Here is a 9066-nt window from a genome sequence, read left to right on the forward strand (position 1 = left end):
CATAGTCTCCTAAAGAGTGTGCGGTATTACTGCCCCCTAGAGGAACATGTTGCAGTTGTTATGACCGAGTTTGATATTCAAATTTTAAATTAATTCTTTTAAAAATTCAGACAGTTTTCTATCTCAACTTCAAAGGGTGTGTGCTGTTACTGGTTAATAGAAGAACATTTTGATGTTGTCTTTATTCACAGAATCACAGCACAAGTTATGCTATTGATATTTAAAAAAAGACATAAGCTCATTGAAAATAAATAAAGTGTTATATCTCACCTTCAAAGGGTGTGTGTTGTTACTGGTTAATAGAAGAACAATTTTGTGTTTCTGTTATTCATAAAACTACAGCACAAAACGTTACTGAAAGCAAAAATGGTACACAATCTCGCATAGTCTCCTAAAGAGTGTGCGGTATTACTGCCCCCTAGAGGAACATGTTGCAATTGTTATGACCGAGTTTTATATTCAAATTTTAAATTTATTATTTTAAAAATTCATAGAGTTTTCTATCTCAACTTCAAAGGTTGTGACTTGTTGCTTGGACCTAAAACATTATTTACACACAGGCGACTTTTTCATTTGAAATCCAGGATAAATACTATTGAATTAAATTCAAACCTGATAATAAATTCATTGAAAATTCAGACAGTTTTCTATCTCAACTTTAAAGGGTGTGAGTTGTTACTGGTTAACAGAAGAACATTTTGATGTTGTATTTATTCACAGAATCCCAGCACAAAGTTTGATATTGATATTTAAAGAAAGACATAAGCTCATTGAAAATAAATAAAGTGTTCTATCTCAACTTCAAAGGGTGTGTGTTGTTACTGGTCAATAGAAGAACAAATGTGTGTTTTTGTTATTCATAAAACTACAGCACAACACATGTTATTGAAAGCAAAAATGGTACACAATCTCGCATAGTCTCCTAAAGAGTGTGCGGTATTACTGCCCCCTAGAGGAACATGTTGCAATTGTTATGACCGAGTTTTATATTCAAATTCTTAATTAATTCTTTTAAAAATTCATAGAGTTTTCTATCTCAACTTCAAAGGTTGTGACTTGTTGCTTGGACCTAAAACATTATTTACACGCAGGCGACTTTTTCATTTGAAATCCAGGATAAATACTATTGAATTAAATTCAAATCTGATAATAAATTCATTGAAAATTCAGACAGTTTTCTATCTCAACTTCAAAGGGTGTGAGTTGTTACTGGTTAACAGAAGAACATTTTGATGTTGTATTTATTCACAGAATCCCAGCACAAAGTTTGATATTGATATTTAAAGAAAGACATAAGCTCATTGAAAATAAATAAAGTGTTCTATCTCAACTTCAAAGGGTGTGTGTTGTTACTGGTTAATAGAAGAACAAATGTGTGTTTTTGTTATTCATAAAACTACAGCACAACACATGTTATTGAAAGCAAAAATGGTACACAATCTCGCATAGTCTCCTAAAGAGTGTGCGGTATTACTGCCCCCTAGAGGAACATGTTGCAATTGTTATGACCGAGTTTGATATTCAAATTCTTAATTAATTCTTTTAAAAATTCATAGAGTTTTCTATCTCAACTTCAAAGTGTGTGACTTGTTGCTTGGACCTAAAACATTATTTACACGCAGGCGACTTTTTCATTTGTAATCCAGGATAAATGCTATTGAATTCAATAGCTATTGAATTGTTTTCTGGAGAGGTGCAACTATTCTGTAACAAATCTTTTGTAGTTGAGCCAATTCAACATTTTTTGTCTATTGGAAATAATTTGGTCATCACCATTTTGGTGATGAGCGTTACCTTTGGTTGGGCAGTTTGACTCTTAGATATTTGTGTGAGTTTGTGGTCTTTGTAACAGTGTTTACTAAAACACATAATTTGTTCCAAAGAAATCAAGATTTTACCCTCATAAATTAGAGTAAATCATTAATCTTATATCTGATCAAAATTGAACAGTTTTTATTAATATTTTACCAGCAAAACTTTCTTGCAGCAGATTAGACTTTCTGAATTCTGATTTTAAAATACATTATAAGGGAAAATTTTTTTGGACACACAGACATCAAGAATCACCATATGAGTCTCAACAATGGTAACATGCTTCATGCCGCAATGCATGCTGGGAGCCACCATAGTATTAAAATCAGGGCTCCCAGCATGCATTGCGGCATGAAGCATGTCACCATTGTTGAGACTCATATGCTGATTCTTGGTTTGTGTGTGTGCGTGTGTGTTTTTGTTTTTTTAAAAAATCAAAATTCAGAATGTCTGATCTGTTGCATTAAAGTTTTGTTAGTAAATATAATTTATTCACAAATAATCACTTTTCAGGAATAAGAAAAGTGAACTATTCCCCTTTATGATGCTGTTCTCTTGATCATGCTGATAATTTTTGATCATGGCTTTCTTTGTAACAAAGTATGTGTTTTGTGAAACACTGTTACAAACTCACATAACAAGCCAAGAGTCAAACTGCCCAACCCAAGGAAACGCTCATCACCAAAATGGTGACCAAACATTTTCAAAAAAAAATCTACATCTGAACCTTATTCTTAATAAGAACTTCTGTTTCCAATAGACCAAAAATGTTGAATTGGCTCAGCTACACAAAAAAATTGTTACAGAATATTTGAATCTCTCCAGAAAACAAATAATGTCAAGTTGACTCAACTACACGTTGTTTTGTGTGTCACAGACAACTTATTTTCAGTTCGTATAACTGTCATTTACAAAAGTTCAGTCATCATGAAAAAGCTAGGGGAAATTAGTAAAGTTTTTTTTTTTTTTTGCCTCTTATAGGACATTCAAAGTGTGTAGAGCAGAGTTCCCCAGCACCAGGATTGTAAAACCAACTTGGAGGCTACACATATTTCTCTCACCACACACACTTTAATAACCACGTGGATGAAAATACGCCCTAAATAAATATTTGTAGCCTACATATTTAATTAATGACATTTTATATTTATTTTATTTGGACCCATGAACTACAACAAATCTCTGGTTTTCATTTTGGAAATGTGGTGATCTTATACTTTTCATGTATGTATCTTCTTTAAATGTGTGTTTTCACTTTCAACATTTTAAATTACAGCTAAGCTTTGATATCCTTAAATAAGGACGTACTTGTTATTTTGAAAGCTTTCACCGGAAACTTCCAGTGGTTTCCATTTACACTTAGGAAACTGGTAATAATGAAAATGGAAAGCAGTGTGTTGGATCAGTTGTTCTCAACCAGGGGGGCCTAAAAACAAGCATTAAAATAAGCACAAAATAAAAGAAAACCCTTACAATCATATTTCTTATTTTAATTCACCATCACAATGTTTTTTCCCTTTGAATAAGAGGCTTACCATATAATGTATATGGTACCATTATACATTTGATGTATAGTTATTAATTTACATCATCTATATTATCTACATTAAAATTAATCAAATAATTTCAGGATTTTTTTAAAAATCCTTATGCTTAATCCTTGTCCAGTAAATCATGAACAAATGGAAAAGGCATGGGGCCGTTAGATGAACATGATTGGAAAACATGTCAAGATAAGGATGATTTTCTTGCTTAAAGAGACTGAATATATTTTATATATTTTTTAAAGGGAGGGTCTTTTGTGATTTAGATTTTATTACTGTATTTTTAGGGATGCACTGATATCAATAAATAGCCAACACTGATAAGCAGATGAACCGATAATCAGTAAATTGCCAATAAATGCAATACTCTTTTTTTACATAAATAAAAAACTTTTTTTTTTAAATAAGGCAAAATACAAATGCTTTTGTTTCATTATTTTATTTAGGCAATAGTTATTATAAGATCGTAGTAATAACATATAGCCTAGTAAATAATAACAATAATATAATAATAATTATATCATTATTATTTAATCTGCTAGTGAGCGTTATGTGTTAGTATGTTTCAAAGTTGCTCTTTCACAAAAAAAAAAAAAAATAATAATAATTTTTGATGGGGAACCATTGATAGTTTCCTCCGCTTCCACGTACACGTACTTCGTAGACGGTCCCTACCGGGCCTAAGCACATGCGAGTCACTTTCGGAGCGTTTCTGTGTTGAAAACATTGAGCAGGATTAAAAACAAATAAACTGTTATCTGTGTTCAGTTCTACGTCCTAATACCTTGCAGGTAAACCAAATTTTATACATTATACTCACCCAATCAGGATCTATTGAAGTTTTTAGCCGATGAATATCTGTCTAATGTCAAACTTCCAACGTCAAACCAACTTTATATCGGTATCAAAATCTGGGCAGCCTGTGATTCTAAAACCAGTTATGCATACAATATGCAAATCTATACTGGCAAGCCGGCTGATGGGCAGCGAGAAAAGAACCTGGCAAAGCGCGTTGTCCTCGACATGTCAGCGGGTCTCCAAGGGCACACCATCACGTGTGACAATTTCTTCACATCGTATGCCCTTGGCCAGGAGCTCCTGAAGAGGAAACTAGGCATGCTGGGAACAGTGAGGAAAAACAAGCCTGAGCTCCCATCTGCACTGGTGAAGACAAGGGGCAGAGAGAAATTCTCTTCAGTGTTTGCATTTACCAGTACACACACACTTGTGTCTTACTGTCCCAAAAAAAATAAAAATGTGCTCTTGATGAGCACAGTTCACAATGAAGCCACAGTCAGCACAGGTGAAGAGAGGAAGCCAGATGTAATCCTGGATTACAACAAAACCAAGGGTGGAGTGGACAGCCTTGACCAGGTATTTAACTTTTTTTTTTTTGCTTTGTTTATAAATTTTCCTATGACAAATTGCTTGTGGTTTATAAATGGTAACAAATGTATGAATTGCTAAGTGAATAAATGTAAATGTACTTTTGTCAGTATGGTGTTTGATTTTTATTCTTTTCCTGTGTGTATTATTCAAGATGGTCGCTGATTACACTTGTAAGCGAAAATCCAACCGTTGGCCCATGGTTGTGTTTTCCAACATGTTGGATGTATCTGCCCTGAACGCCTTCGTCCTGTGGTCAGAAATCAATCCTGCCTGGAATGCAGGAAAGACCTTCAGAAGGCGGATCTTTCTGGAAGAGCTCGGGAAGGCTCTGGTGTCCCCACAGATTGAGAGACGGAAGGGCGTTCCCCGTGGAGCGGCCTCTCTGAGGATGCTGAATCGGATCAGACAACCCTCCTCAGAAAACATCCCTGCCACATCCACAGCAACTACCCCAACCAAGAGAAAAAGGTGCCATGTCTGTACTTCAAACAGAAAAAAAAACAGCATTGTATGTGGAAAAATGCAAAGAATATATCTGCAAAGAACATTCGGTTACAATTACCTGCTGCCACAAGTGCATGTAAATTATGTAAATAATGTAAATAACTATTATTGTTTGTTCTTACCTGTTTGCTTGTTCTTACCTGTTTATTCTTAGCTAACATTTATTTAGTTATTGTTATGTATATTCTTACCCGTTTGGTTGCAATTAGTTATTGAAATTTGATGTTTTTTGTTTGAAATAAATGATAAATGATCTACTACTTTGTCTTTTCCTTCTAGCATGGTCATATTTATCTAAGCATATTTTGGCATCTTTGTATAGTCTCACCTAACACAGATATTTTTTTTTTTAAATTACAATTTTAACTTGTGATAAAGTCAAAAACTTAAGAGGTTAAATTCGTCATAACAGTGGTTTATAGAGTTAAGCCTATATGCAGCCATTGAGAACTACAGCCATCTAGTGGCTATTGATATTACTGCTTTTTTGTTAATTTAATACCAATATAAGACACCAGATGGAACCAAAGTCACTTTATCTTTAGGTTTTAGCTCTCTGAACTTAGTGGAATGATATTTTTAATGTAGTTAAATAAATATTAAATATAACATAAAAATAAGCATAATTTACATAGAAAATATGGTACTTTTAGAGGTAAATAAATTTAAAAATACCCCAAAAATAAAAAAAACACCATACATTGATAGATAAAATTTTATCGAAGACAGTGATATAACATTTATAATAAATAAAAAATTGGATCACACCTGAGACCTCTGTGCCCACATTTGTCCACGAACACGGTATTAAGGACTGTAATGTGAACATGGTTTGAGTAAGAGAGCAGCCAGAAAAATGGAGCGCAACTGGAAGAAAACAAAACTAGAGGTATTTCGGATTTCATGGAAGGAGAGCTCGAAAAGCTGCTAGATCTGCTTATTTTTCAACCCTATTAAAAGAAAATAAACATAATCCAAGGTATTTATTTGAAAAAGTGGCTACACTTACGTAAAAGAAAGCTTCAAGCCCAGAAGTTTCCAAGAAACACAGCAGTAATGACTTTATGAACTTCTTCACTTATAAGATTGATAATATTAGGGACAAAATTATAACTATGCAACCGTCTACTACAGTATCGCATCAGGGAGTGCATTATAGTCTCCCCGAGGTAAAATTTGATTCATTTGCTGCCATAGGAGAGGAAGAATTTTGCAAACTCGTTAATTCATCTAAATCGACAACATATATGTTAGACCCTATACCGACTAAACTACTGAAAGAGATGCTTCCAGAAGTCATCCTCTTCTTAACATCATTAATTCATCTTTGTCTCTAGGATACGTACCAAAAACCTTTAAGCTGGCTATGATTAAACCGCTTGTTAAAAAAACGCAACTTGATCCTACAGAATTAGTAAATTACAGGCCGATCTCAAATCTACCTTTTCTGTCAAAGATACTAGAAAAGGCAGTATCCTCACAACTGTGTTCCTTTCTTAAAAGAAATGGTATCTGCGAGGATTTCCAGTCCGGATTTAGACAGTACCATAGAACTGAGACAGCTCTCATTAGAGTCACAAATGATTTGCTCTTATCATCCGATCGTGGTTGTATCTCTCTATTAGTGTTACTTGATCTTAGTGCTGCATTTGACACCATTGACCACAACATTCTCTTAAATAGACTAGAAAACTATGTTGTCATTAGTGGAATTGCATTAGCATGGTTTAAATCATATTTATCTGACCGCTATCAGTTTGTAGCAGTAAATGAAGAGATGTCTTATCGATCACAAGTTCAGTATGGCGTACCACAAGGCTCAGTACTAGGACCGCTGCTGTTCACTCTGTACATGCTACCTTTAGGAGATATCATTAGGAAACATGGAATTAGCTTTCACTGTTATGCTGATGATACTCAGCTCTATATTTCTTCCAAACCTAACGAAACTCACCAATTCACAAAATTATCGGAATGCATAGTTGATATCAAAAATTGGATGACTAGTAATTTCCTACTACTAAATTCTGAAAAAACCAGAGATTCTAATTATTGGACAAAAAACTTCCACACGTAATAACCTAGAATACCGTCTAACACTTGATGGCTGCTCTGTTAAGTCTTCGTCGTCAGTTAGGAACCTGGGTGTGCTCTTTGATACCAATCTTTCATTTGAAAGTCACGTGTCTAGTGTCTGTAAAACCGCATTTTTCCATCTTAAAAATATATCTAAATTACGTCATATGCTCTCATTGACAAATGCGGAACAACTAGTTCATGCGTTCATGACATCAAGGCTAGATTATTGTAATGCTCTACTGGGTGGTTGCCCTGCACGCTTAATAAACAAACTACAGCTAGTTCAAAACGCAGCCGCTAGAGTTCTTACCAGAACCAGGAAGTACGACCATATTAGCCCGGTTCTGTCAACACTGAATTGGCTCCCTATTAAACATTGTATGAATTTTAAAATATTGCTGATTACTTACAAAGCACTAAATGGTTTAGCTCCCCAGTTCTTGAGCGAGCTCTTAACGCATTATAGTCCTTCACGTCTATTGCGATCTCAAAACTCCGGCCAGTTGATAATACCTAGAATATATAAATCGACTGCTGGCGGTAGATCCTTTTCCTATTTAGCACCAAAACTTTGGAACAATCTTCCTAACATTGTCCGGGAAGCAGACACAGTCTGTCAATTCAAAGCTAGACTAAAAACACATCTCTTTCACCTAGCATTCACATAACACTCTATAGCCTTCTATAATTCAATAGTAGGCTGCTTAGATTAGGTCAGCCGGAACTGGGAACACTTCCCTCATATCCTGATGTACTTGTTACATCATAAGAAGAATGGCATCTATGCTAATTTTAGTGTCTTTGTTTATCCCGAGGTTTCCCCGCAGCCTGCTGGATCCAGGCCGTATCCAGATCGGACAAAGGACTTTCGCCTGGACCCGATGACAATGCATTGCTGAAGTGCCAACTAGCCTCTCCCTATGTAGGATCCCTATACCACTCTACAGATAAAGCGTTGTGGAAGCAATACAGAACGCTCATCAACGACACAGAGCTCACAACCAAAGTCACTGCTCTGCACCCAATTCATACTCAGAAAGGAGCATCATGACTCTTCATCGTGGGATGGGAGACAAGCACTTTCAAAGCACATTTCCAAGCAAAGAACTATAGAAATGATCCCTGAAAATATAGTCTTAAGGGTTTATAGAAACTCAATCGGCATTCCATTGTAAGGGGTATACAGTTAAAGACCCAGAACCAGATATGAAGAATGAAGACCCAGAGTCAGAATTATAAAAAATTAAAGAAAATATTTACTGAAGATAGTTTGCAGTTTCATCAGCAGAAGTCAGCTTCAATACTCGCACAGGAGTTCGTAGGCCGCCCCGCTTACAGTTACAAAGATCACAGCAGTTATACGATTTCCAAGGTCTAAGCTACGTCATTGCTTACAGGATGAATGATTCTCATTGGCTATGAAATAGATAAACACAGTAATTTTCCACACATATACAGATAGACTGAAGCATATCTCCATCGATAATGCAGCTGAAGTTAGGCACGTCATGACCTTCCAGGTCGCAGATTTGGGTTGCTGGGCGCCAGCATGTCCAGAACAACAACTCAGTCAATCTCCAATAATGCCAGTGGTTCCTTAACCTGTAACCAAGAAGACTAACACACACACCGACACACAGCTTTTCCAAGGTTGGATTTGGCCAGGCTCTCACTATAAACAGGAGAGTCCTCTCAAAACATCAAGATAATGCGTTCTTTCTCTCAAGGATAGCTAAAC

General features: G+C 35.4%; 1 long non-coding RNA gene and 1 pseudogene across 1 annotated transcript; both read right to left on the reverse strand.

Moving 5' to 3' along the window:
• Nucleotides 1–3617: 3617 nt before the first annotated feature.
• Nucleotides 3618–4255, reverse strand: LOC143728893 (uncharacterized). The gene is made up of 2 exons (XR_013199913.1): nt 4177–4255; nt 3618–4068 (listed from the first exon to the last, which is right to left on the reverse strand). It is a non-coding gene; the product is annotated as an uncharacterized LOC143728893 (long non-coding RNA).
• Nucleotides 4256–8263: 4008 nt separating this feature from the next.
• Nucleotides 8264–8466, reverse strand: LOC143730038 (small nucleolar RNA U3; annotated as a pseudogene).
• Nucleotides 8467–9066: the final 600 nt, after the last annotated feature.

Source organism: Siphateles boraxobius, unplaced genomic scaffold (assembly GCF_051911475.1).
Source record: "Siphateles boraxobius isolate OS27281-9 unplaced genomic scaffold, OSU_SipBor_1 8, whole genome shotgun sequence".
NCBI lineage: Eukaryota > Metazoa > Chordata > Actinopteri > Cypriniformes > Leuciscidae > Siphateles > Siphateles boraxobius.